General features: G+C 43.4%; 1 protein-coding gene and 1 long non-coding RNA gene across 2 annotated transcripts in view; one reads left to right on the top strand and one right to left on the bottom strand.

Moving 5' to 3' along the window:
* Positions 1-16,915, bottom strand: part of CDK17 (cyclin dependent kinase 17) — a 71,121-nt gene extending 54,206 nt beyond the window's left edge. The window contains exon 1 of the mRNA XM_081209665.1: positions 16,499-16,915. The gene's annotated coding sequence lies outside the window, so the exon portion shown is untranslated. The remainder of the gene's footprint in view (positions 1-16,498) is intronic.
* Positions 16,916-20,648: 3,733 nt separating this feature from the next.
* Positions 20,649-25,373, top strand: LOC308596060. Its single transcript, XR_014012291.1, has 3 exons — positions 20,649-20,987; positions 21,757-21,952; positions 25,195-25,373. It is a non-coding gene; the product is annotated as an uncharacterized lncRNA (long non-coding RNA).
* The last annotated feature ends 448 nt before the right edge of the window (positions 25,374-25,821 follow it).

Raw genomic sequence — 25,821 nt, 5'->3', positions numbered from 1 at the left:
TTACTAGAAATACCCACATATTAGAAACTTGTTGCCTTATGTACTGTCCCGGGCACAGCCAGCCCCAATGAGGACAAGTGGTTGGAAGTTTCCTTCTTTATTGGCAAAACACTTGATGACATCTGCTCCTAAGGTGCAAGGAATATACACCTCGCGCTTGTTGACTGCCTAGCTAGGCATCTGCTTCTTCAGGCTTGTGCTCTGACTCAGACAGTTGGAGCAACAGAGCGACTGCTCCCCTTCCAGTTCACTTAAATGCCTTGTCTGAGACACAAGCAATCGGCGACTTCTCCTATGTGGCGGCTGTAGCTGCTCCTGTTGCTTTAAGCCCTTCCTTGTCCTTGGAGGGGATGGAGGAGTTTCTAATGGCCTAACTCTCTGTGATACTATTTCTTTACCCTCTGAGTCTTCCTCCCAACTCTTTGCCCCCACTCCTTTTCTCCCGGCTCTGACTGCCCAGACTCTTCCTCTTCCTCCACCCTAGTTCCTGCCTCACAGGTGGCGCAGAACCCCACAAGTCATTGGCCCCTTCCCCTGGATCATTCTCCTGTCCCCTGCCTCTTCTGCTCACCACAAGGATTCCTGCCTGCCCTGACATGTACATGGTACTTGATCTTGACAAAATAGATCATTTATTACAGATAACAAGGTGTATTATTCAGAAGTTCTAGCAGCTGACTAATAAAAACCAGAGGGAGTACATGTGCTGTTCTCTGAATACTGCTGTTCTTCCTCACACTAGATTAGACTAAACGCAAGGTGGCACACTGGTAGAAATATGGTGGTCTTTGGCTAGACTTTGTAAGCACTGTCACTGTAAGCTAGGTATCAATCTGTATGTTTGCAGGGCCTGAGAAAATTTTTTCTACCCTGTGAAGGAAGTTTCCCTAAAGGACATTTAGGGATTAAGCAAATTGCAGAAAGGACAGAAACTGGGTCATATTTGGAAAGAAGTGGTAGCCAAGGGGGGGGGGGGAGAACTGTATAAACAGGGTGAAGAGACTAAAAGTCAATGAATCTCAGCTAAAAGAATGCTCCAGTACATTGGAAAGAGAAATCTTAATGTAAATCAGCCTTTGCCAACCTGGTGGTACACAATCATGATAAAAATTGAAGTCCAAAACACTTGGAGGGCACCAGGTTGGCAATGGCTGATGTAAATGAAAATGCTTTTGCCTAGAAATACTTGACTACAGCATGATTTTATATCATTAGTCCCTGACACTTAAAAACTATAGAGAATGAAAAGAACTCTTAACCATTAAAATATGTAATTATGACAAGCTATTAAAAACACATTGTTGTTGTTGTTGTTAGAGCAATTCCTATTCTGAACAATCAGCATGATAATTTTGCCAGCCCAATCATATGGTGTGGTGAAAATAAATAAACCAAGACACTTCAGAAACTGACTGGGCACTCAACTAGCACATGAAATAAACAGTTAATAGAACACAGTCTCTTTCCTTTTACTGCCAAAAGCTGAAGCACAGAATTAAGGTTACCCTAGTTTCTACAGAAGACTAGAATTGTTCAGATTTTCATTCCTTGCCTTAAAATCATCCTAACCTTACGCCATTGCTTTTAACTGAAGGTTATTATTTTTTCTTGTAAATGAACAGTATTAAAGTTCATGCATGCACATTAAGCTCAAGACACACCATATCCCCTATTTGCAAGCATTCAACTTTATAACAACACTGTTTTGAAACAGAAAAATAGCTTTGCTAAATAGTTCACAAATGTTATAGTAGCCTAATCGTATTTACATGCCACCCTTGTTCACTTTCTCACAAAAGCCTGATACTTGGAAACAACATAAACAGAGGCTTCTTTATTCATCATGTAAAACATTATTTCAAAAGCAAGCAGACAAAGTGCAGCCCTGACTGCAGACGGCATTAATGAGGAGATACTGCTGACGATAGCAGCAAGTTCTTCAGGGGATTGGTTTCCCTCTCAAGTACTGCCAGAAGATTCTGTTAAATGAGCAGTGAAAATACTGAATAAAGTATTTATGATTTACACAACATAAATCATATGCTGATACTCCTGACATGAATTTGTAACAAGCCCAGTGTGCATTAAGCGAGCATGGGAAGTGTGCCATGGAAATCGTTTTACTTCTTGCATGTGCTGCAGCATATGTGAAGGAAAAGTTACACTTCTTTGTGATGCACTATTTTCAGTCAGTCATATAATCCAAACTGTAATTGTCTTCTACTGTAATTCTACCAAAATAAGCTTCTTCTGATTTCCACAAGACATCTTTTGGGTGAAGCTGTTTAATCTTTTCATTCTTTGCAACTGGTTAGAGATTCCAAAAAGCTTAGTAAAATTTGTATAGTGTTTTCTGCCTCCCCTCCCCAAATAAAACAAACAAAAACAAACAGATCTTCAAGACAACTGTCAGAACTATGTGCTTAGCAAAGGAAGTCAATGCACCAATTAACTAGTTAACTCATATTACAGCCATACGAGAAATATGAAAAATAACTACCGTATTTTTCGCCCTATAAGACGCACTTTTGCCCCTCCAAAAATGAAGGGGAAATGTGGGTGCGTCTTATGGGGCGAATGCAGGCTTTCGCTGAAGCCTGGAGAGCGAGAGCGGTAGGTGCGCACCGACCCCTCTCGCTCTCCAGGCTTCGCGGACCTCTCCTCAAGCAGCGGGAACGTTCCCACTGCTTGGGGAGAGTTGCCGGCATCCCGAAGCCTGCAAGCGCTGATCACAGCACGTGCAGGCTTCGCGGATCTCTCCCCAAGCAGCGGGAACGTTCCCACTGCTTGGGGAGAGTTGCAGGCATCCCGAAGCCTGCAAGCGCTGATCCCAGCACGTGCAGGCTTCGCGGATCTCTCCCCAAGCAGCGGGAACGTTCCCACTGCTTGGGGAGAGTTGCAGGCATCCCGAAGCCTGCAAGCGCTGATCCCAGCACGTGCAGGCTTCGCGGATCTCTCCCCAAGCAGCGGGAACGTTCCCACTGCTTGGGGAGAGTTGCCGGCATCCCGAAGCCTGCAAGCGCTGATCCCAGCACGTGCAGGCTTCGCGGATCTCTCCCCAAGCAGCGGGAACGTTCCCACTGCTTGGGGAGAGTTGCCGGCATCCCGAAGCCTGCAAGCGCTGATCCCAGCACGTGCAGGCTTCGCGGATCTCTCCCCAAGCAGCGGGAACGTTCCCACTGCTTGGGGAGAGTTGCAGGCATCCCGAAGCCTGCAAGCGCTGATCCCAGCACGTGCAGGCTTCGCGGATCTCTCCCCAAGCAGCGGGAACGTTCCCACTGCTTGGGGAGAGTTGCAGGCATCCCGAAGCCTGCAAGCGCTGATCCCAGCACGTGCAGGCTTCGCGGATCTCTCCCCAAGCAGCGGGAACGTTCCCACTGCTTGGGGAGAGTTGCCGGCAACCCGAAGCCTGCAAGCGCTGATCCCAGCACGTGCAGGCTTCGCGGATCTCTCCCCAAGCAGCGGGAACGTTCCCACTGCTTGGGGAGAGTTGCAGGCATCCCGAAGCCTGCAAGCGCTGATCCCAGCACGTGCAGGCTTCGCGGATCTCTCTCCAAGCAGCGGGAACGTTCCCACTGCTTGGGGAGAGTTGCAGGCATCCCGAAGCCTGCGCGCGCTGATCCCAGCACGCGCAGGCTTCGCGGATCTCTCCCCAAGCAGCGGGAACGTTCCCACTGCTTGGGGAGAGTTGCAGGCATCCCGAAGCCTGCGCGCGCTGATCCCAGCACGCGCAGGCTTCGCGGATCTCTCCCCAAGCAGCGGGAACGTTCCCACTGCTTGGGGAGAGTTGCAGGCATCCCGAAGCCTGCACGCGCTGATCCCAGCATGTGCAGGCTTCGCGGATCTCTCCTCAAGCAGCGGGAACCACCGCTGGGCTCCCACGGCTTGCAGAGAGCTGCCTGTTTGGGGGCTGGGGTCGGGGGAAGCTCGGGCTGCCCCAGCCCCGCGCCTGGGGGGGAAATAATTTTTTCCCTTTATTTCCCCCCAAAAAAACTAGGTGCGTCTTATGGGCCGGAGCGTCTTATGGGGCGCAAAATACGGTAAGCAAGTATTAGAAATCATCCCAGAATTGGCTCTACTAAACATCTTCCAAGACAACAATGCCCATTTACACCACAAAGAACTCATAACCCACCTACTTTCAGCAGCCAGAAACACCATAACCAGACACTGGAGAGACCTGTCAGGAGTAAGCATGGACCAATGGTACCAAATAGTATGGGAAACAGCCTTACTAGAAAAATTAACCAATAAACTGAAACTGGCACGGGGACAAACAGAAGAAGACGCCTTTCCCGGTATAGCTCCCCTTTATCACATACACAGCCCAACAAGACAATGACAAAAATCCACCAACAGCATACAAATCAATATGGCTAACCTGATCCAAAACACACACCCCACTCACACATGAAAACAAAGATCACCACAGCCAATCACAAACAAACAACCACACCTAGGCCAACCCCAACCTCTCTCACCACCAAAGGAACACAAGTGAACAGCAGAGAACCTGCACAAGCAACGCTGACACAAAACCCCACATACATTAAGCAAAATAGAAACATTGCCACGCACCCCCACCCATCTTCCTCCCCCTCCACCCTCTCCCCCTTTTCTTCCTAATGTCTCAACAAATGAAACTGATTTGTAAAAATGTTACATGGAAAAAATACAAGAGATAGACATTACGCATACTTCTGTAAATCAAGAAAATCTTTAATAAAAATACAAAAAAACCTAGTTAACTCATATTGAAGGCCCTACATTTATGCAACTTAATAATGACTGTTACCTCCCAAAAATCTAGTGGAAGTAAATGACATCTACACTAAACAAACAAGAAATTTAATCCACTCCATCCAGTTCTTTGCCTCCCCCCCCAATGCTTCCTTGTCTTTGCTAGCAACAGTAATACCATTAATGAGGGGTGATAGTCAATCACGGCAATTTGCTCAATAATGTTACAGCCTGCTTCATTAAATGTTTCATAATGTGGACTTTGAAATTTTAAATCCAACAATCTTAACTACATTCTTAAACACCTAATCAGTTCTACAAAGAACAAAGCTCCTAAGAAACTTATGACCCTGGTCTTGCTTCTGAGGACATGAAGTGCAAAAATGCTCTCATGCCACTGAAGGGCTGGGGTTCAAATGACAGGAGCCCTTTCTTTAAAAATATAGGAAAAAAATTATAAAAATAAAATAACGAATAACTGGGAGGACGGGGACAGCAATCAGCTTCCTTCAGGTTCTTCAGAGATTCTCTGAGGAAAAGAGATTCTTCATTGGGTGAATTGCCTTGCTTATTTCGGTTCCTGTATCCCCTTTCCCCAAAGTTGCCTGCTGAAAGAATGGCTTATGCCTGCAGTCAAGCGTAGGGCAAGAACTTCAGGCTTAATTAGCCTTTGGCTTATTAAACAATCTATGGCCTTTTAAACTTTGAAGGGCTTTGATTTTGCTAGTTACCATGTTATGTATTTTTGTGTTTTTATTCTGTAAACTGCCCTGTGATCCTCGAATGAAGAGCGGTATAGAAATTTAATAAACAAACTACTGTATAGAGGCGTTGTACCACAGATGTCCAATGGAACTTAACAGGGTTATTATAACAGGGTAATTGATCGAAATTCTCTATAAAATGTCCATTCACTGGTGACGAGTGAATAGAGGTCTTGGTAGTTACCAGGGGTGGGGAACCTGTAGCCCCCAAATTTTGTTGGACCAAAATTCCCATCAGCCCAACCCAGCGTGGCCAATGGTCAAGAACAATGGGAATTGCAATGGATACACAGGTTTGCCACCTCTGCTCGACACCAGCTCTGCTACAAGAATGATCACACTTATCCCTACTGTGAAAACACTATGGTTAGGCTGCAGTAATGCACTCCTTGTAGGACTGCCCTTGAAAAGTGTTTGGAAACAACAACTGGTCCAAAATACAGTGCCCAAACTTCCAAGAGGAATTTGCTGCACAGAGCATGTAACTTCTAAATTATATCAACTCCACTGGCGACCAACCAAAGACCTAAATGGGTTTGGGTAAAAACATCTGAAGCACCAGTTGATCTCATGTTTGCCTCTACCTGCAGTCTGGTCAACATCTGATGCCCTGCTCCATGTTACCTGCCTTCAAAATGAGTCAGGAATACACAACACACTACGGTTTTTCAGTGCAGCACAGCAATTATGGAATTCTTGCCCGAGGCAGGCCTCCCTGGTTTGGTCACAGCCTTTCAGTAAGTATTTACAACCTCCCTCTTTAAAATGTTTTTGGGTACTACTAATGCTATACTGTTTTCATTTGATGATGGTGCTTTTCTGCATTTCTTCTTGTATTTATTTCAAAGCTGGCTTAGGAGGCCCTCAGGGCCAAAATTATGTAAAATAAATTCTATAGGCTAAACCTTCCTAAAATAGCTATACAAGGTTTGCTAATTTATTTATAAATATTTGTATACTGCTATATCTTTTTTTAAAAAAAAAAATCAAACCAATTTACAGCAATAAAACCATAAAACCATACAATTGCAAATTGTGGTACAGTGGTACCTCGGGTTAAGTACTTAATTCATTCTGGAGGTCCATTCTTAACCTGAAACTGTTCTTAACCTGAAGCACCCCTTTAGCTAATGGCGCCTCCTGCTGCTGCCGCGCCGCCAGAACCATATTTCTGTTTTCTCCTGAAGCAAAGTTCTTAAGCTGAAGCACTATTTCTGGGTTAGCAGAGTGTGTAACCTGAAGCGTATGTAACCTGAAGTGTATGTAACCCGAGGTACCACTGTATTGGGAGGAATGCAACCAGCCACAGCAAAACAGGTGTTACAGAGAGCACAGTGAGACTTAAATTTAAGCATGTATAGGACAGTAACACCTACTGAATTTCATGCCTGAGTAGGGATTTGAACCCTGATCTCCCAGGTCCTAGTACTAGGTAAAGGTAAGGTAAAGTAAAGGTAAAGGTACCCCTGCCCATACGGGCCAGTCTTGACAGACTCTAGGGTTGTGCGCTCATCTCACTCTAGAGGCCAGGAGCCAGCGCTGTCCGCAGACACTTCCGGGTCATGTGGCCAGCATGACGAAGGTAAGGTAAAAGTCAAAAGCAAATATGGGGTGCGGCACTCATCTCGCTTCAGGCCTCTAGCCACTATACTACACTACACTGGCTCTCACTGAGGAAACATGTGTTTCTACCTGCAAAATTTGAGCTTTAGAAGAGGGGTGAAAATCAGCCAGATCTCCCTTTCTGATTCACCACCTGCAGGAGAGAAGCAATCCATTTAACTGTGTGAAATAGCTTCTTCTGCTTGCTTGCTTATGCAAATCGTAGAACAATGGAAAGGTTCCCTCTGACTCTCAGCACATCAAAAGACTTCCTGAAGGGGAAAGCTTTAGTCACAGATGGAGCTGCCCTAGGTTCTCCCACCCAGTGAGAGGAGATCTCAACTTGGTCGCAAAGGGGTGCTCCTGAGAAAGCAACTGGCAATGCTGATGGGGAACATCATGTTTGGGAGCCAAATGTAGCCCCCTAGGCCTCTATGTGACCCTTGGGACTCTCCCCCAGCCACACTCACTTTCCAGCCACTCCCCTCGCCAGTCCTCCTTGGCTGTTCTTCTTGGTTAGAATGTGTCCTGGAATTCTGATGACGCTTCTGGCTTGGCTGGATGGAGGGCAGAGAGGGATGTGTGTAGAGACAAGTCTACCATACGGAGGCATGTGCATGTGACCCCCAGAATTTTGCCTAGAAGGAAAAGTAGCATTCAGGCTGAAAAAGGTCCCATTCCCCCACTGGCCCTTTGCAGTGGCGGAGGAAGTCTCTTGGGCACCTGGGGTGGAGTGCCCAGGGGCAGGGTGAACTGCCCATAGGGATGGAACAGGGCGTTTGGCATCCCATTACATCCCTATGGGCGCTGCGGCGTACCCCGTCCCTATAGAGACGAGATGTGGCACCCATAGGAACAAGACGTGGCCGTGGCACCCATAGGGACGGGGTGTGCGGCACGGGGGGACGGCGGGGGGGAGGCAGTGGGAGGACAGCATGGAGCCTGCAGGCGCTGAGACGTGTGGCTCGTGCGCGCTGCAGCCCCCACAGAGATGAGTGCCGCCCACCATTTTGTCACCCCCCCATCAGGGTGGCACCTGGGGAGGCCCACACACCCCACACACCCCTTTGTATGCCCCTGGCCCTTTGGGGCTGAAATCTAGTCTACACCCTCACCTAAAAAAAACCTCCCATTGCTGATGATGCCAGGAAAATGGCTTGAGGCCCGTCAGCAAACACAAACCTCCAATTTCCTATTTAATGGTAGCTTATTTAATCATGTTGCATAGTCTTAATGGTGTTGACCTGTTGTTTTTAAAGTGTTCACCCTTCGTTTAATTGAAAACTCAAATAGATATTCATTTTCCTAACTTCCTTAGGAAAGGGAACAGAGGTTGATGCCAACAGGATGTAGGGGAAAGCTTTTTCAAAGAAAGACTAAAGCAAGTTTTCACATCAACGCAAATGGGATACTTGTGCTTAGACTAAGATACAACACCCTTACGTGACCATGAACAGGAGCAGAATAGAGACAGAAGGTACGTTAAAATTATGTATTGGAGTGGGAGACGCTGACGAGTGCCAAGATGAGCTTAATTCTCATCTTTGGTATTTATGTGGAAGACTAGGAAACTAGCACTGTAACAGAGCATCAGGATTCACATCTTGATCCCTGTTGAACTCTGGAATAAATTCCACATTCCTGCTGACTCACAGCAGGAGGTGACTCTCATTAACTTTACAAACACACACACAAACACACACACAGTAAAGAAAGATAGAAAGGAGTGACTACACAGTTTGCATGGATTAGACTTAGAACTTAATTGTGAGAATAGCCAATCAACGCCACACAATGAATAAGCAGTACTGTAATGTTAACTATAGATGAGTGTAAAAAAGGAACTCCAAAAATTTTGTCATTTAGAAAAGGCAGACAATTTGGTATATCCTGGAAGTGTTAGACCAGGGACACCTAAAATGAAGACTACGGCTGCATTCAGGCAGCGCTTTATTTCCGTTTTCCCAACCCTGTTTTGCTTGTTAATTTCCACATTTTCTGTGTTCTTTCACGTGACAAAAAAACCACTTCTGGAAGCCCAGTGGAATCTAACAAAATTCTAGCACCAACTTTCATGTTAACTTCTTCCAGGTAAAAAAAATCCATTTGAAATCCTGTTATTTTCTAATGGGAGTTTTGCACTGTAATTTCATGTGGCAAAATTTGGGTCGGTGTTCCAGCATACAGTTCTTTCCGGCTGCTTAAAATTTAGTGGTATATAGATTTTTAAAAGGCACAGATCCATTAACACAACAAGCGCTGTGGTGTAAAAAGAACATTAGAAATTAGGACAGCAGTGCTAGCATAACCAGGAAAACTAACAGAATAATCTCCACGTCTGAATACAGCCTGAGGCTGCTGTAAGCTAACCAGGAAGTCAGCACCATTGAATTCAATAGGCTATACTAGGGGTCAGCAGACTTTTTCAGCAGGGGACCGGTCCACTGTCCCTCATGCCTTGTGGGGTGCCAGACTATTTTTTTGGGGGGGGGGGAATGAACAAATTCCTATGCCCCACAAATAACCCAGATGCATTTTAAATAAAAGCACACATTCTACTCATGTCTAACACTTTAATTGAACAGGGTGTTGTTCACTTAATGAATGAATTTTCTATATTTTATGATGTTTTAATAATTATATTGTACAGATCCATAGTATATATTTTTTATGTTTATAAAACATAAAAAATATAAAAGTGGGTGGTGTATATGTTATAAATAAAAACAAACAAACACCAGATCCCATCTTAATAAACGGTTAGAAAATTTCACCAACCCTTGGTTATTTGTATATTTATTTGGAGTATTCATAATTATGGAATGTGGGAGTTGTGGGGTTTTTTGTTCTTGTTCTTATTATGTAATTTTTTTTGTATTTTTGTGCTGTGAACTGCCTTGAGATCTTCGGATGACGGGTGGTATACAAATTTAATAAAGTTATCAGAACATGTTTATATTTAAAATACAATAAAAAAGACAAAGAAATACCGGCAAGGGTAAAGCTGTATATTTATATCTCTATCTATCTATCTATCTATCTATCTAATCTATCTAATCTATCACTCTGTAGTTGAATTTCCTAGCTTGGAAATAGCCTTGAAAGAAGCCAGATGTTAAGTCCTTGCATATTAGGGCTTCCTCCATAGACTGCTGCTGACCTTACTCACAGCTTCTGGCTTTGGTGGCAGATGCAGGAGGCATTAGGGGAGGCAAAGGTGTTGGAAGTCTCCCTACAGTCCACTGGCATGGCTAGCACCAGTGCAGGTGTAGTAGCGCTGACCTCCTTGAAGGAAAGGCAGCATATAACTGTAATAAATGTGCTCACTTCAGCAACAAATGAACCAAATGCTACTAAGACTGGCAAGAGAAGGATGGGAGCAATTTGTGCCAGAGTGTGAAGGGTGTGTGCATTCCCAAAGCTGGCTCCCAGACCGCAAACCATGGTTTGGAAGGACTTTTTGTTAAGTTACCTCCAGGGCTCCTGTACTCATGGAATAAAACTGCAAAACCCTACACGAGCCTGGACTACAACTTCTTTCGGCCCCAGCCAATATAGTCAATGAACAGGAACAAGCTGTAGTCCAAACCATGTTGTGGACACCAGGTTGGGGAAGCCTAGCTTAGGCAGATTACCCAGACCCTGAGATCACCATCTGAGACCCTTATTTGGGTCCGTCCTCCGCGAGAGGTCCAGAGGGTGGCGACATGAGAATGGGCCTTTTCTGCAGTGGCTCCCCATTTGTGGGACGCTCTCCCCAAGGAGGTTTGGCTGGTGCCTTCATTAGACACCTTTAGGTGCCAGGCGAAAACGTTCCTCCTTAACCAGGACTTTGGCTGATGGACACCCAATGCCCTTTTAAATGTATTGCGAAAGGGGAGATTATTGGGTTGTCTTTGTTCTTATTTTTATTATGTAGTTTGTGTTTTTTTAATATTGTAATCTTATGTTGTGAACCACCCTGACATCTATTGGTATAGGGAGGTGTAGATATTTTAACAACAACAAAAAATAATAATAATAACAAGCTTAGCAAGACTAGAAGCATGTTGCTAAGAAATGAGGTGGCTTCCAATTTGGAAAATCCATTACAGAGCAACAAACATACATACCATAGGAAATAATTTGCAGCAAAACTCAGTGCTTTCTAAAGTGTTAAGCTAGCTATTATTATATTACAAGGGGCTTGATTAACCATTTTATCTCATAATACTTATTATATGAGAGCGTTGTGTGATTTATATCCAAACAAAGAGCATTACATAGGTTCTAAGCGCAAAGCAGAACATATTGTACTGGAAAAATAAATTTGTGGGGGAAACATATACAGAAAAAAATGTTTGAAAAGTGGATTCGTTCATAAAGGAAATTCAGGGTGTGTCTAGATTAAGAAAACCTGTGCTGCCAGTAAACAAAAATTTAAAGGAAATGACTGAAGCTCTGTAATTTGGTGACTAAAAATCTGGGCTGGACAAAACAAATACAAGAATCACCTCAAAATCTTTCACTGACAAAATTGAAATATATAAGCATCATCAACTCCTCTACCTAGAAACAGTTCTTCTGCTTTATAAACAACTACAAGTATGTAATCATAACTAATCATAAAACATATTCAGCAGCAATATACAGTGGTACCTCGGTTTACAAACTTAATCCCTTAACGAAGTCCATTCTTAAACCAAAACCGTTCTTAAACCAAGGCATGCTTTCCCTAGTGAGGCCTCCTGCCGGCAGTGCCCTTCCACCATTTGGATTCCGTTAGCAAACCAGGACACTACTTCTGGTTTGCGGAGACCGTAAACCGAATTGTTCATAAACAGGACTGTTCTTAAACCGAGGTACCACTGTATATTAAGAAGCAGAGTTATATATTCCAGTAAATTTAAATGAGAAGCGGAAAAGCAAAATTATGTAATACCTACAAATTAGCAATCTTAAAGGCAACGCAAACATGTGCTGGTCTAGAACGAACCCCAATCATTAATCCGCCATCTTGTTAAAGGTTCAGAAACAATTTAAAAACCATGTTTTTTTAATCCTCCAATAAAATAGTAATTGCATGGATTTTAGGCCCAATTAAGTATAGCTACCATAATTCCACATGTATATTCTTCTTATGGTTGCGCTGCTTTGATTCCTTTTTATGCGCTATAGGAACTAAAGAGCAGAGCCATATTGGTCTCCCAAGTTAGAAATAACAACATAGTTTTTCTTTTCCCTTATCAGGTTCTAAATGGGTACTATCATATTCCTTACATTTTTACTCTCATATTTGTGTTGTTGTTGGGCAATGAAAAGCAATTACAGCACAAATACTCCATTGCAAATGAATAATATACTTGGGCAAACTGCACAATGCTCGAAAGTTTGTCATTCATTCATTCATTCATTCATTTATTGCTTGCTTTCTTGCTTTGCTTGCATATCACCTCCTGGCCCTCCTCATATAATTCCCACAATAAACCTGTGAGATAGGTTAGGCTGAGAGGCCGTAACTAGCTCAGTGTGCTTCATGGCAAAGTGGGGATTCGAACCCTGGTCTCTCAGCTCTTAGTCAGGCACTCTAACCACCATACCACACTGGCTCGCTAAAGAAGCACAAACACTACAATATAAAGTATAAATGGATCATACTGAAGAAAGAATTCCATATTATCTAATCTTTCTAATAAAAACTATAAAACAGTGTATTACAGTACTGGACTACTGGACACTCTTCTTAATACTGTATTTTAAACATGTTAAGTTTTTTTCTGCTTTAACTTTTATATGCCTGCTGGGACCTTTTCTATGTGTTTTTGTTGTAAACTGCTTTGATTCTTTTCTCTCATTTTTTTTTTTTACGAAATAGCATTTTATAAATATTTTTCTAAATATAAAAATAAAACAAGGTTCTCAAAATATTTAAAATCTAAGTTTTCTTCTTTGAGGACAGGCAATAGAGCATGTGCTTTACATGCACAGAGTCCCAGAGTCAATCCCTAGCATCTCCATGTAGGGAGAAGAATAAAGCTACAATATTTTCATTATCTAGACATTGGTCATCCCACCTCCTAGCAAGATGTATGCTATACTGGATTTATCGAGGCACATAACATATCTGCAAGGGAAGGTGACAAATGTACACAAGAATCCTTTAGGAGGCCAAAGGAAAGTAGAAGACAGAAGTTCACACCAACAGAGAGAGCTAGGTAGGGGAAGCAGAGGAAACAGGGATCAATTATATGAAAGTTCTGGAGAAGGCAGGCAGGTTTTGGAAACTGGAAGGGCTGCTAATGCTATATCTATCAGCACATGGCACAGATCAGTCAAAATCAAAAGCAGACCCAGATATTCTATAAAATGAAGCAGCATCTGTTAAATATAAAGTATGCTCACATGTACTTTTCATTCTATTTAGCGATGTTTACCTGGCCTACTTCTAAGTCAACATATATAGTGTTGCACTGTGAATTAATGACCAAAAATACAATTCACTGTATAATTTTAGAAGTTGAGGTATCTGCTCAGTGAATCCGCAAACTCTGTTAATATTCAAGGCTACCATATTTTGAATGAAGGAAAAATAGGCAAACTATTTTCTAAAAATAACACAGCAAATATTTCTTCTGGTTCTCAATGGTTCTTTTATTTTACCCCCTGAGGAATTTTAAATATGAAATGCCCAGGCATGAGCACTGCTTGCTGTTTTTCACAGATGCTTCATACTGTATTTCAGTTACAGGCATGGAAAAACAGACATGTAACACCAAAGAAATTATCGTGCAGAAGATTATCATGCAATAACTGCCATGAAGTCAGAAATCCAGTACTGTACTAGCACACTCAGAAATCAATGGAAATATTTGTGAAAACAAGCAAGAAAGCAATTCAACTGAAGCCATTAACTTTAGCCATCATATTGAAAGTGATATCAGATACTCCAAAGATTCTAATCTGCTTGCTTCTAGAAGAGACATATTAAGTCCCTGATCCTCTGTTGTCTGGATCTTTGCCATCAATTTCAATAAAAGTGATATTCTCCATAGCACCCCTCATACATCATAACCTTTTTCTCATTTCAAGAGAACAGACAAAGATAGCAATCCAAATGAATTACTAGGAAGTAGGCCTCACTGAATAAACATGCTTTGGGTTGTGCTGGAAGATCAGTGAACAATCCACACCCTCATTCTACCTTTTTACTTATTTTTACCCTAAACAAGTGCAGGACTTGAACTAGTAGTAGTAGAGTTGTGACAGTTATTCAGTTTTCACATTTGGGGTTAAGCACTGTGCTTGCCTTGCTAGACAGCTTGGAATCTTTAGTCTTTCTTAATCATTAATCTGCTTTTGCAGAAGGAGAGAGAGGTTCTTCAGTCATCTAGCCCAAAATCTTTTGCAGGTTTCATACTGCAGCTAAACTGAAATACAGTATGGCAGGGGCCCAGCATGCTGCAGTGAATAGAAGGTGCAGCTTTGACACGCAGAAGGCAAGTTCAGGTTTCTGTTCGGCCAAGAAGTTCAGGTACTAAGCTTGTTACACTCAAGTAATTTTATTATTTAAGTGAACTTGGGGTTGCCTATAGGGGTGTATACTCAATGGGGTGTTGCAGCTGGCCAGCCAATCGTAGCTTCCTAATTAGCAAACCCTTATGTTATAGTTACCACACTTTTTTAGGTATACCCCTAAAAAAAAAATCTGCTGTGAACAAGTTTATTTTTATCCACATCACTGGGTAGTATCTGTTGCCTTATTCCCATTTTAACATAATATCACCAGTGCAACAGAAATTAAATTTAGAACTGCCCCTTTTAAGACGGCAAACATACCAAGGAACAAAATCAACTCAAAGCTAAGGATTACAACCCATTTAAAAAGCACTTAACTTTCCATTTTAAGGAACAGCAGATCAATCCATTATACATTCATTACAACAGTGGAATGCAATCTATGCATAATTCCAGATATACGCATTCAAATATGCACAAGCATATGTTCACATTCGCATACACATACTCACACTTTCATTTTAGTTTGAGTGCACTACACAAATAAGGAGAAATAATTCTGAATAGAAATATCTGGCTCTAGTTTCTCCCTTACTTTATCCTTAAGGTCTTTAGAACGCTGGCATACAGCTGATATAAACAAGACGCCAACTGAGTTTTAAAGAACTTGAACATTCTCTGCTGCTGCCCAAACTGTTACAATAAAAAGAATAAACAGGCACTCAAGGCCAGCCAAAGAGCAGAAAGAAGCTAATCCGTTTCTAAAAACCCTACAGTGTGATGTTTTCTACATAATCTCAAATGGTGATTCATACTAAGTAGGCTCCACTGTTCTTGCAGAACAGGCTATTTTACTCACACTGAATATGTGACATTACAGATCCTGGAGAGGAAGGGGGGATTGCTGGCTAGAGTGAGGTCACCGAGGTTCAGGGTCAGTAAGTGTTTCGTATATCCTGTCATTTAAAAAGCGCTCCGGGACAGAAGTGGGAGGAGACAGAGAGAAAGGGGGGAAAGGGCGAGGAACCCGAGGAATGTTAAGAGAATGACAGAATGTGCCACTGCTGCAGGAGATCATACGTATATAGAGCAATGGTCAGGAAACAAACACCGCGACCATCCTGAGAGTTGGATCTCAGGAAATGCACAATATCAGGGCATCCATCCCATTTTGTTCACGGGGCCTAAACTAAGGGGGCAGACTATTAAAAAACAACAACCCCAGACCTTTTCCCTCCTCCTTTTCCAGCGGCCTCCCCGCCGCCCCCCCGCAACACTCACAAAGAAGAGAGCAATGCTTAATCCTTCCGTGTCGTGATAACCCCCTCTTGCCTTTATCTGCACAGCTTTTCACAGCTGACACCGACACCAGAAAAGCCGTGCGCCAGCAAAAGCCACCAAGCCCCCTCTGGGGGAGTCCTTGACAGATAAGATGCGCAGCCCGGAAATGCAGGAGAACCCGGGATCGGGTGGGTGGGAGAGAGTGGGAGAATCCGAACCCTGAAATCCCTCCTGGGGAGATCCGAGCGCACGGGAGGCGACCCCAAAACATCGCCACCACGTCCCATCCCTCCCACGCAGTCGCAGTCCGGACTTTATCCCTCTCTCCCTGTCCATCCTGGAGCGGGTGGAGGGAAAGAGGCAGAAAGTCACAGATCCCAAGTCCCCCTTCCGCATCTAGACGTAGGTGTTTTGGATCTGATGAGAGAAAGTCGAGGGATCTGGGGGGAAAACGGGCTTGCTTTTCCCCACCAGGCGGGCTTCCCTCCCCCTCCCCCGACCGAGATCTGCTCACCCCATCGCCCCACACCTCCGCGGCGCCTCCCCACCCCGCTGATCTCCCCGCCAGGCCCTTGACCCGCGCGCACCGGAGACAATGAGGAGCTCCCCCAACTCACCAGAAGCAGCAGCAGCAGCGGGTCTCTGCCGCTCCGGTACTTGGGGGCGGCTCTCGCCCTGCCCTCGGCTCCCTCCTTCTGGGCACGCTGCAGCCGCCGCCTCCTTCTCGGTAGCCGAGCCGAGTGCCGCCGCCGCCTAGGAGCCGCTTCCTGTTCGCTGCGCTGCCTGGTGCCTCGGGAGGGCCTCCTCGGGCGCCTTCCCTTCCCGGCGCAGGAGAGTCACGGCATCCCGCCAGCCAACATGGCTGCTCCCCGGAGGTTCGCTCCTCACGGCCGCCGCCGCCGCGCTACTTCCTTTGCTGCGCCGCGGTGCGACTCCGGATGCTGCTGGGCCGACTCCGCTCGCCAAATGGGGAGCGAGCGCGACGGAGGCAGCAGCAGCAGAGAGCTCTGACGAGAGCGAGCAGCAGCACAGACCGGAGCCAGCGCGACAGCTAGCGGCCGGCGAGGGAGCTGCAGGCGCGGCCTCCCTCAGTGTTCCGCGTCGCCCAAGCCTGCCCGACTCCAAGGCGCGCGTGGAGCAGCGGCGGGAGGAGCGGCGAGGGTGCGCCGCTCTCCGCTCGCCACTCTCCTCGGGACTGTTAACGCGAGCGCGGAGGGAAGGCGCTTCCTCGCTGCCCTCCCCTCTCCGTTGCTAGGGCTGAGGCATTCAGGTTGCGCTCCTGCTGCCGTGTTTTATTTATTCTTAAACCTTATGTGCCAACGGTGCTTATTTACCATCAGGCTTCTTACCTGTCCCGGGCGGGAGGGGGGGGGATAGCTGCTCCTTCCTTCCTTCCTTCTTTTCTTTCTTCTTTCCTATTTTGTTGCTGAGAATAATCTGGGGTTCTAAATTTTTATTTTTGCATTATGCATATTAAGTGCCCACCGCCCTGGCACAAATGTTTTTCTGTATTGGTTTTCTAGTTCAGGATGCGGTAGAAATGGGTATGTTTTTAATACACACACAAATCCAAAATCTCTCAGCTCACATTCCTGCACGGCCTGGGTTTTGTAGCAACACAGCCTTGGCAGAAGAACATAGATCCAAGGCTCGGGTTTTCCACAATGTAGGATCACTGTCAAAGATCCTGGGCTTTGGGGCGTCATCATTGCACAAACACAGGGATCCAAGGCATAGCTAGGCACTGTTTTTACATAAAGGCACTCAAATGCGCTGTCATTCACATCCTTCATGGAGTACGCCATGAAAATCAAGGTACTGGGTGGTCATGGTGGGGCAGAAACATGGATCAGAAGCATATCTCATCGCTGATTCTCGTGATTTCTACAGGAAGTTCCTCCAAACTATGCCATGAGAGTACCAACAACAGCTGCATCACACTGTGGTGTTGCCACAGTGCGAAAATGGAGCAAGGTAGCTCCACCACCACCACAATGCTACAAAAACGATTAGAACTCTACTCAGATTTTACTTATTTCAAATACTTTTATACTCCTTTTCTGTGAAACACCATGGCAGTGTACAATAGATTAAAAACAGTAAAAACATTTTTAAAAACACCATGCAAAAACATAACAAGATCTTTAAAATGTCAAATTTAAAAAGCTGTGTCTTGACACCTTTTCCAAAAGCAAAAAGAGTAGAGACCAATTGTAGCTCCTGAGGAAGCATACTCCACAATTTGAGAGCAACATGGGAGAAAGACCACTCATGCACACTTATGCTTCTCAGTGTGGGTGGGTATCCTCAAAAAGGCCTCCTGCAGATCTTAATAACTGGATAGGAAAATAATGGATAGGCCACCCCTTAGATAACCAGGTCCTAATCTCTTTAGGGCTATAGAGGTTATAAACAATACATTGAATTAAGCCTGGAAAACAATTGGCAACCAGTACAGTTTCTTTCAATATCAGAGTACCAGGCACCAGTTAGACAGTGCCTAGTTGTTGCTTCTGGCACCAGTTGAAGTTTCCAGATGTTCTTCAAGGGTAACTTCACATAGACCATAGCATGTTACAATAGTCTAAATGTAAAGTGACCAAGGCATGGATACCTGTTGCAAAATAAGACTGACTCAGGAAAAGTAGCAGCTGGTGCACTTAACATAATTGTGCAAATGCACTCGTTGCCACCGCTCAGCTGAGAATTCAGGGTGAAGCAGCACACATGAACTATGAACATGCTCTTAAAGTGATAGTGCAGTCTCTTCCAGAACAGGTTGCATTTCAATCTCTGAATCTGATTTTCTGGTTACCAACAGCACCTCTGTCTTAAATGTAATCACTGTAATCCAGCCCATTATCAAACCAAGGCAGTGTTCATGGGCGTAGCCAGGATTTTTGTTGGGGGGCAGGACTTTTGTTGGGGGGGCAGAACCGATGTGATTGGTCAGTTAGTTAAGTATTTCTACTGTTTTACTTGATCTAGGGGTCAGCCGGCCCCCCTGGTTACACCCATAGCAGCATTCAATGGTACTGATTGCTTCCTTGGTATTTGATGACAAGAAGCAGCAGAAATGAGCACTATCAGTATGTTGGTGGCATTTTCACATTTTTTAAAGACACAAAACAATGTGTGTGGGGGGGGTGTTACCTGAGAGATTGGATTTCTCCAGCTTTTACAACAGGTCAGCGATATGAGGCACTAGAATAAAATTGGCACATAGAGGGATTCCATTTGTATCCAGTTGCCAATTCAGAAGAAAAATAGGAGCATAGCATCTGTAGCAAGACTCACCACAGAAGATCACTTGCCTGTGGAGCTGCAACAACACACATTCCTTTTTGAAAATGTCCCAGTAGCATAACTAATTGCACAGAAGCAATTTTATTTGGATGGAACTGCAATTCATTCAGGATTTCTCTGACCTCTAGGAGTTTGTCAAGATCTTGAAGGATTAGGACTTCAAGTAATTGGGGGGGGGGGGAGAGACTATCCTGCACTTGTATCCCTTTGCACTTTGACCTGCCTTTCTGCAGCATTTATATTTGTGCTGTCATCTAGCCTCTTTCTCTGTGTTTATTTTGGAGGTTTGAATGAGAAGCATAGTCTCAAACTTCTCAACACATTATTTACTACCATTTCACAAACCTACCTCCCCACCCTCACTTTGTATTCTCAGCAACACTATGGTAAGGTCAGGGAATTCAGATAAACATCTGAAATTAGGAAGTCTCTAATTTGCCAGTTTCAGTTTCAGTTTCTCTGCTTCTTATTCTTCCAATGAGTCTGCCTTGACTTTTTTTAAACAAAATGTCTGCGCAAAAGTGTATGTATTTTCACGTGTATTTCTTCAAGGATATGCATTTTTGTGTGCCATTTTTTCCTAATATAATGCTTTTAAAACATTTTAATGCTTCAAACAGTACTTCAAACAAATAGTTCATTACTAAAATCATAGACGTATTACAGTAATTTTCAAAACAGAAATTAACTTTTTAATAGCAAAACACTTGGGCTTCCACCTTCTTCTGCTGAAGTTAGGCCCTTTCCCTTCATATAGGCAGTTGTATACACATTTTTCACATTTTTTGGTTGGAGTATGGCATCACAAAGTTCATAGAAGTGCTACTTTTGAAGGAGAGCTGCATTTTTGTTCAGCAAATATGGATTAAGTAGGTTCACATTAACATACAAACCAAATAAAATTATCCTTCCTATCCGAAATGCAATTCCTAAAATACCTACATCCCGGTCATTGGCACCAGTTGAACTGAATGGGGAACTTGGAACACTGCCTTGTCTGCAAGACAAATATTGTTTTTTGTTGCTTGTGTGCTCTTTCCTTTTATTTTATTGGCTAAAGTTCAGTGCTCCTAACACAGTGCCTTTCATTAGAATGTATTCTGAAGCATTTACAAGGGATAGTAAATGCCTGCAAGGCAGTGTGTCTCAGACTTCTAAGGGAAAGGATGAGGAAGAGTTTTGTATGTCTCATTGGTGCTAGACTTACATAGAGTCTAAGCTCATGTTCTGTTGTTGGTCAGTTTGGAAGTGGGTGACTTCCAATAAATCTACATTTTCTTCTTAACAGTATTAAACTAGTAATATCCATATGTCAGATTCACACCATTTGTTAATGTCTGAAGTTGGCAATAACATTTAGTCGCTTTCTCGTCTCTCAAGAGCTTTGTGATTTTATTTCTTCTTTAACTTAGCTAAAAACATTCACCAAAAATTGTTAAATGCATTCCCATAAATGCATTGCTTAAATGAAAACAGTCATTAGATGCATTAGCAAAATAAACTAAACTGTTTTATAACATATTTAGGGTGCTTTCCTGAATATCGTCTTTTACATTTCTTTCTGCTGCTTCTACGTATTTGCAGTGTTGAATTATTTTCTCCTGTAGTTACTGTATAGAGTTCAATACCAAATTAATGGCATCTATTTTCCTTTGGTTTGCAGGTGATGCTCTTGTCTGCTGGGAGGAAAAAGTCATGGTTGCCTTGTGCTCCCCCCAACCCCGGTTTCTAGGACAGAAACTTCCACTCAGACCCCTTTACCGGGGTACCCCGAGATATTGCACCTGCTCGAGGGTGGAGGTGATACACCAACTCACACCACCCTCAGAAACTAGACTAAGGGTTCAGCCCAATGCAGCCCGCTTAAATATACCAGCAGTTGATCAGAGTGAAGACTTCCTCACTCGGGTCTGCCGCTGAAGCTCCGCGCCCTCCATGGCCTCTATTGGCCAATACAAATTTAAAATATTGGCTGGCTAGGGTTGCCATATTTCAAAAGTGAAAATCCGGACACAAAAGTTGTTGAGCTTTTATTTTGGGGGCCAAAATATAGACTTCCAACATGGGTTGCCATATGTCCAGATTTTCAGCGATTTCTGCCTTGACACTGTTTTCGTTCGCCATATTCCCAACGCATGGCAGCTCTAACCAAGGCTAAAACCAACAGCCATCTGCAAGGAGGAGGGGGCCTCTGCACCAAGCCGCAACTGTCGCCCACCCCCAATTCTGGGTAAGCAACCCATAAGCCATCTCAGCATAATCTCCCTCCTGATTGTCGTGGTGGAGAGGTCTACGGGCGATCGAAGTCCCGGCTGAGGACGTTGGGACCGGGGGCAAAATGGCAGGGTGGGAGCAGGAATGAGAGTCCAGAAGCCAGGGGTCTGAGGGTCAGGAAGCAGGGAGTCATGAAGTCAAGGGTCCAAGGGTTGAGAAGCAAGGAGTCACGAAGTCAAGGGTCTGAGGGTCGAGAAACAAGAAGCCAAATGCAGCAAGGCAGGAAACGAGTTGCTGTGGCAAAGAGCCAAAGGGAAATGCTGACCTTATATCCCTTCCTGGCTCTTGCTACCAGGTGCAGTGAGTTACAAAGCGGCCTCACCTGTGCGGCCACGCCTTGCCTCTTCAAAACAAACTTAGGAATGCCCCAGTCCTGCGAAGCCCTACTGGTCACAGGGCCTGGCTCCTGCACGCACTCCTGACAGGAGACCACATATATATACAACACTGAAATCCTTTGAGGAAGTGTGGGATGAAAATGTAATGAGAAGGTAAGTAAACAATGTTACGTGTTGCTGTGAAACATGCTGCCAAAACCTGCCAGAGCATTCATTGCCAAGGAGACACCTGGCAGAGCTGAGATTGCCCAGGGAGTGTAAAACCTATGTCTCTGGGTGGCTGTATCCTGTTCCGACTTGCCACACGGTCCCTATGATAGTGGGTCAGGTGACAAGTCAAGGCAGGTTGTAGCCATGCAGAGATACTCGCGTGTGAGTGGGGTTCTGATCCTGGAGGAGAGGGCAGGAAGGAAAGGGGAGAGAGGGAGGAAGAGAGAAATGGTGAGAGGTGGAAAGGGTGGAAGTGGAATGGGGAAGAGAAGGAGCCCAGAGACTGATGGCTAGGGAGCTGAGGTGCTTGACTGTGTGTGCGCACACCATACCTTTAAAGCACGTTACCCACCACTACCACTAAGAATCCTGGAAACTGTACAGTAATTTGTTACGGGTGATGGGAATTTTACCTTTGTGGTGGGTAAACTTTAGTGCCCATTCTTCGCGCAGGGGTGGGGATGTGCTTTTAATATATGGCGTATATGCAGTGACCGGAATAGGACAAGGTTGGAGCTCTGAGGTCTAGTGGAGGCAACAGCAAAAAGAGAGTACTGTAAGATATAGGACACTAGACTGTCAGGAGTTACTGTAGCAGCCTTTCAACAAATACTTACTGCCAGAAAGCACTGAAGCCTACTTGTGCTGCTTCTTCATGCCTATTTATGATGAAGAGGTAGCCTCCATCCCTGAGGGTCCTACAGTCCCATGTTTATTTATGGTTTTGAACATGCATCTCTGCTCTTCACTTCCTGTGGTTCAGAACATTTTTTAAATTACATTGTTGTCTCACTCATAACCACAAGCGTACATTTATAAACCATTTATGGTAGGTGGTTTATAAATGTTTTAAAATAAATAAATAAAATTCATTATGACTTTCTATTAATATGCTTTTGAGTCTTCCAAATAATTTTCAGTTTGTGTATTATACACACAGAGAATTTGGAACAATATATGGGAAAATGCTAAATGCATAATGCTAAGTCGAGAAAATAAAGGAAGAAAGGAACGATAAACAACTACCTGACATTCAGAAGACATCTTAAGGCAGCCCTGTTCAGGGAAGTTTTTAATGTATGATATTTTAGTGCTTTTTGGTTTCTATGGAAGCCGCCCAGAGTGGCTGGGGAAACCCAGCCAGATGGGCGGGGTACAAATAAGTTGTTGTTGTTGTTGTTGTTGTTGTTGTTGTTGTTGTTGTTGTTGTTATTATTATTATTATTATTATTATTAAAGTACAGTAATAAATAAGGATAGGAACAAAATATTTCGAAGTCTTTATTAGCCTGTGTCTCAGGACAGATAAATAAATAAATAAATAAATAGGGAAGTTACAGTGAACCAGGCAGAGGCCTTCTCGGTAGTGGCACCCATCCTGTGGAATGCCCTCCCACCAGATGTCAAAGAGAAAAACAACTACCAGACTTTTAGAAGATATCTGAAGGCAGCCCTGTTTACGGAAGCTTTTAATGTTTAATAGAATATTGTATTTTAATATTCTGTTGGAAGCCACCCAGAGTGGCTGGGGAAACCCAGCCAGATGGGCGGGGTATAAAATAATAATAATAATAATAATAATAATAATAATAATAATAATAATAATAATAATAATAATAATAATAATAAAGCATCCTTGACACGGATGCCACCACATAGGAATTTTTAATATTTTTCTGTCTTGACATTCATTTACATTTCAGCTAGTTGTTCTTTCCTCAAATGGTAGTTGTTCAATATGCCTGCTACTGTTGCAGGCAAATTCTCTATAGAAACAGCTGTATCTTAGTAACATGCCAAGAATAGATTGAAGGAGGTGTGTGATGGAATGCATCAGTACATACAATAATTTTAAACCCAAGTTTAAATAGCAGATATGAAATATTAGTTGTGGCTTCCATCGATAAACGTAGGCTGCAAATGGTCAGAGGCATCCTTCCTTCCTTTCAATTGTATCTTATATATATGGCCTAGCAGCTTTTGTCAACCTGGTGCTCTCACTGTTTAGAATGACAACTCACACCAACTTTTATTTAGATGTGCAGCATAAAACATTATAACCAAAACCCACTTCAACTTGTCTATTATTTTTCTTCTGTGCTCAGAACAAAAATGTAGTACTTTGTCTGATGGAAGCTCTTTGCTTTTAATAGTTTTTTGATAATGATGGGGAGTAATTTAGTGGGTGCAGATTTACCTATCACTATATAGTTGGAAAAGCTACACCTGTAGAATTTTGTGCTTGTCATAGCAGACAAAGATGCAGAGCCTTTGTCTGAAAATATTGTGCCAGCTCTATTTTGGTTTAACCCAATTAAATTATTTATTACACATGCATATTCATGGATGTTAATTATTTTGCAAATCATAAACCAATGTAACTTGGGGGGGGGGAGAACCCACCAAAGATTATCTGGCCCAAAAGCAGAACCACACACTCATTATGGACTTTTGTTGTGGCTTTCAAACACAACATCATTTTTTAATTAATGTAAACAACAAGGACTATCATCTCATGACAATTTGGGACAGCATTATTTGGATCTGAATTGCATCTTTACTGTCTTGCAGTCATTTCATTCTTCCCAAGTTCTGGTTGCGTAACTGTACTGTTGGATTATGCAGTAGAAAGGTGAAATCAGAAAAAAGGAGGAGGAATATAGGGGGAAAGTCAGTGAGAACAAGAGGAAGGAGTAGCGGCACAGAGTAGTATACAGTGCTGCGCATCAGTGGGAGCAGAAGTCCAAGAAATGAGTACCTGTATTAAGGGAACGTTTTTCTATAATATTGTATTTTTGATTTTCCCAATAACAACAATTTTTCTCATATATACATATCTCATCCAAATTTACATTGATTGATTTTTAAGGCTTCAGAATCAGGAACTCATGGAAGTGGGAGCTGTTTTCCTCTCTGCTACACATCCAGTCTCCTTAAATGTTCGTTTGTAGCTAGTACTGTACAATATGTGCCCTTCTGTCTGTTTTTTAAGCTGTTGCCAGCATGTAAAAACACAGAGAGCCTGGTCCTTCCAATGCTGGTTGCTTATTAAAAGAGCAATGATAGGTTGAACTGATTAGTACACAAACAAACAAAAAGTTTGGTGTACTTTCTATAATGTTCTTAATTTATATCTCATTATTTTTTGATGCACTCTCTCTCTCTTGTTACTATATCAACGTCAGCTTTCTTATGCAATCATTAACTGACTCCTCAATCCTTGCTGACAACCAGGACAACATTCCCAGACATTGACATGCAAGATGGCACATAGGCACGGACCGTTTTAATTTGCCCCCTTATTCCCACTGCAGAATTGGCTGGATGGTTGCTCTTAGTTTTGGTCCAACAACATCCAGGAAGCCTATGCAGAAGTCTCTAAATGTTAGCTTTGATGAATGCAGGAATAGAGCAATCAAGAAATGGGACCCAATGTTAATATTATTTATTGTGGCGTACAAAATCCTAGCTGAGTAAAATATTTACTGTATTTTTCACTCTATAAGACACACCAGACCACAAGACGCATCTAGTTTTTGGAGGAGGAAAACAAGAAAAAAATATTCTGAATCTCAGAAGCCAGAACAGCAAGAGGGATCGCTGCGCAGTGTAAGCATCAATCCCTCTTGCTGATCTGGCTTCTGTGATAGCTGCGCAGCCTGCATTTGCTCCATAAGACGCACACACATTTCTCCTTACTTTTTAGGAGGGAAAAAGTGAGTCTTATAAAGCAAAAAATTCGATAGTTTATTATTAATAGGATAGCCAGAAAAAACTAACCCAGCTATTGTGGTCAAGGGATCTTCATGTAG

This window comes from Podarcis bocagei, assembly GCF_964188305.1.
Source record: "Podarcis bocagei genome assembly, chromosome: 10".
In the NCBI taxonomy this organism is placed as follows: Eukaryota; Metazoa; Chordata; class Lepidosauria; order Squamata; family Lacertidae; genus Podarcis; species Podarcis bocagei.
Note: the sequence above shows the minus strand (reverse complement) of the source record. Positions and strands in the feature narration are given on the sequence as shown.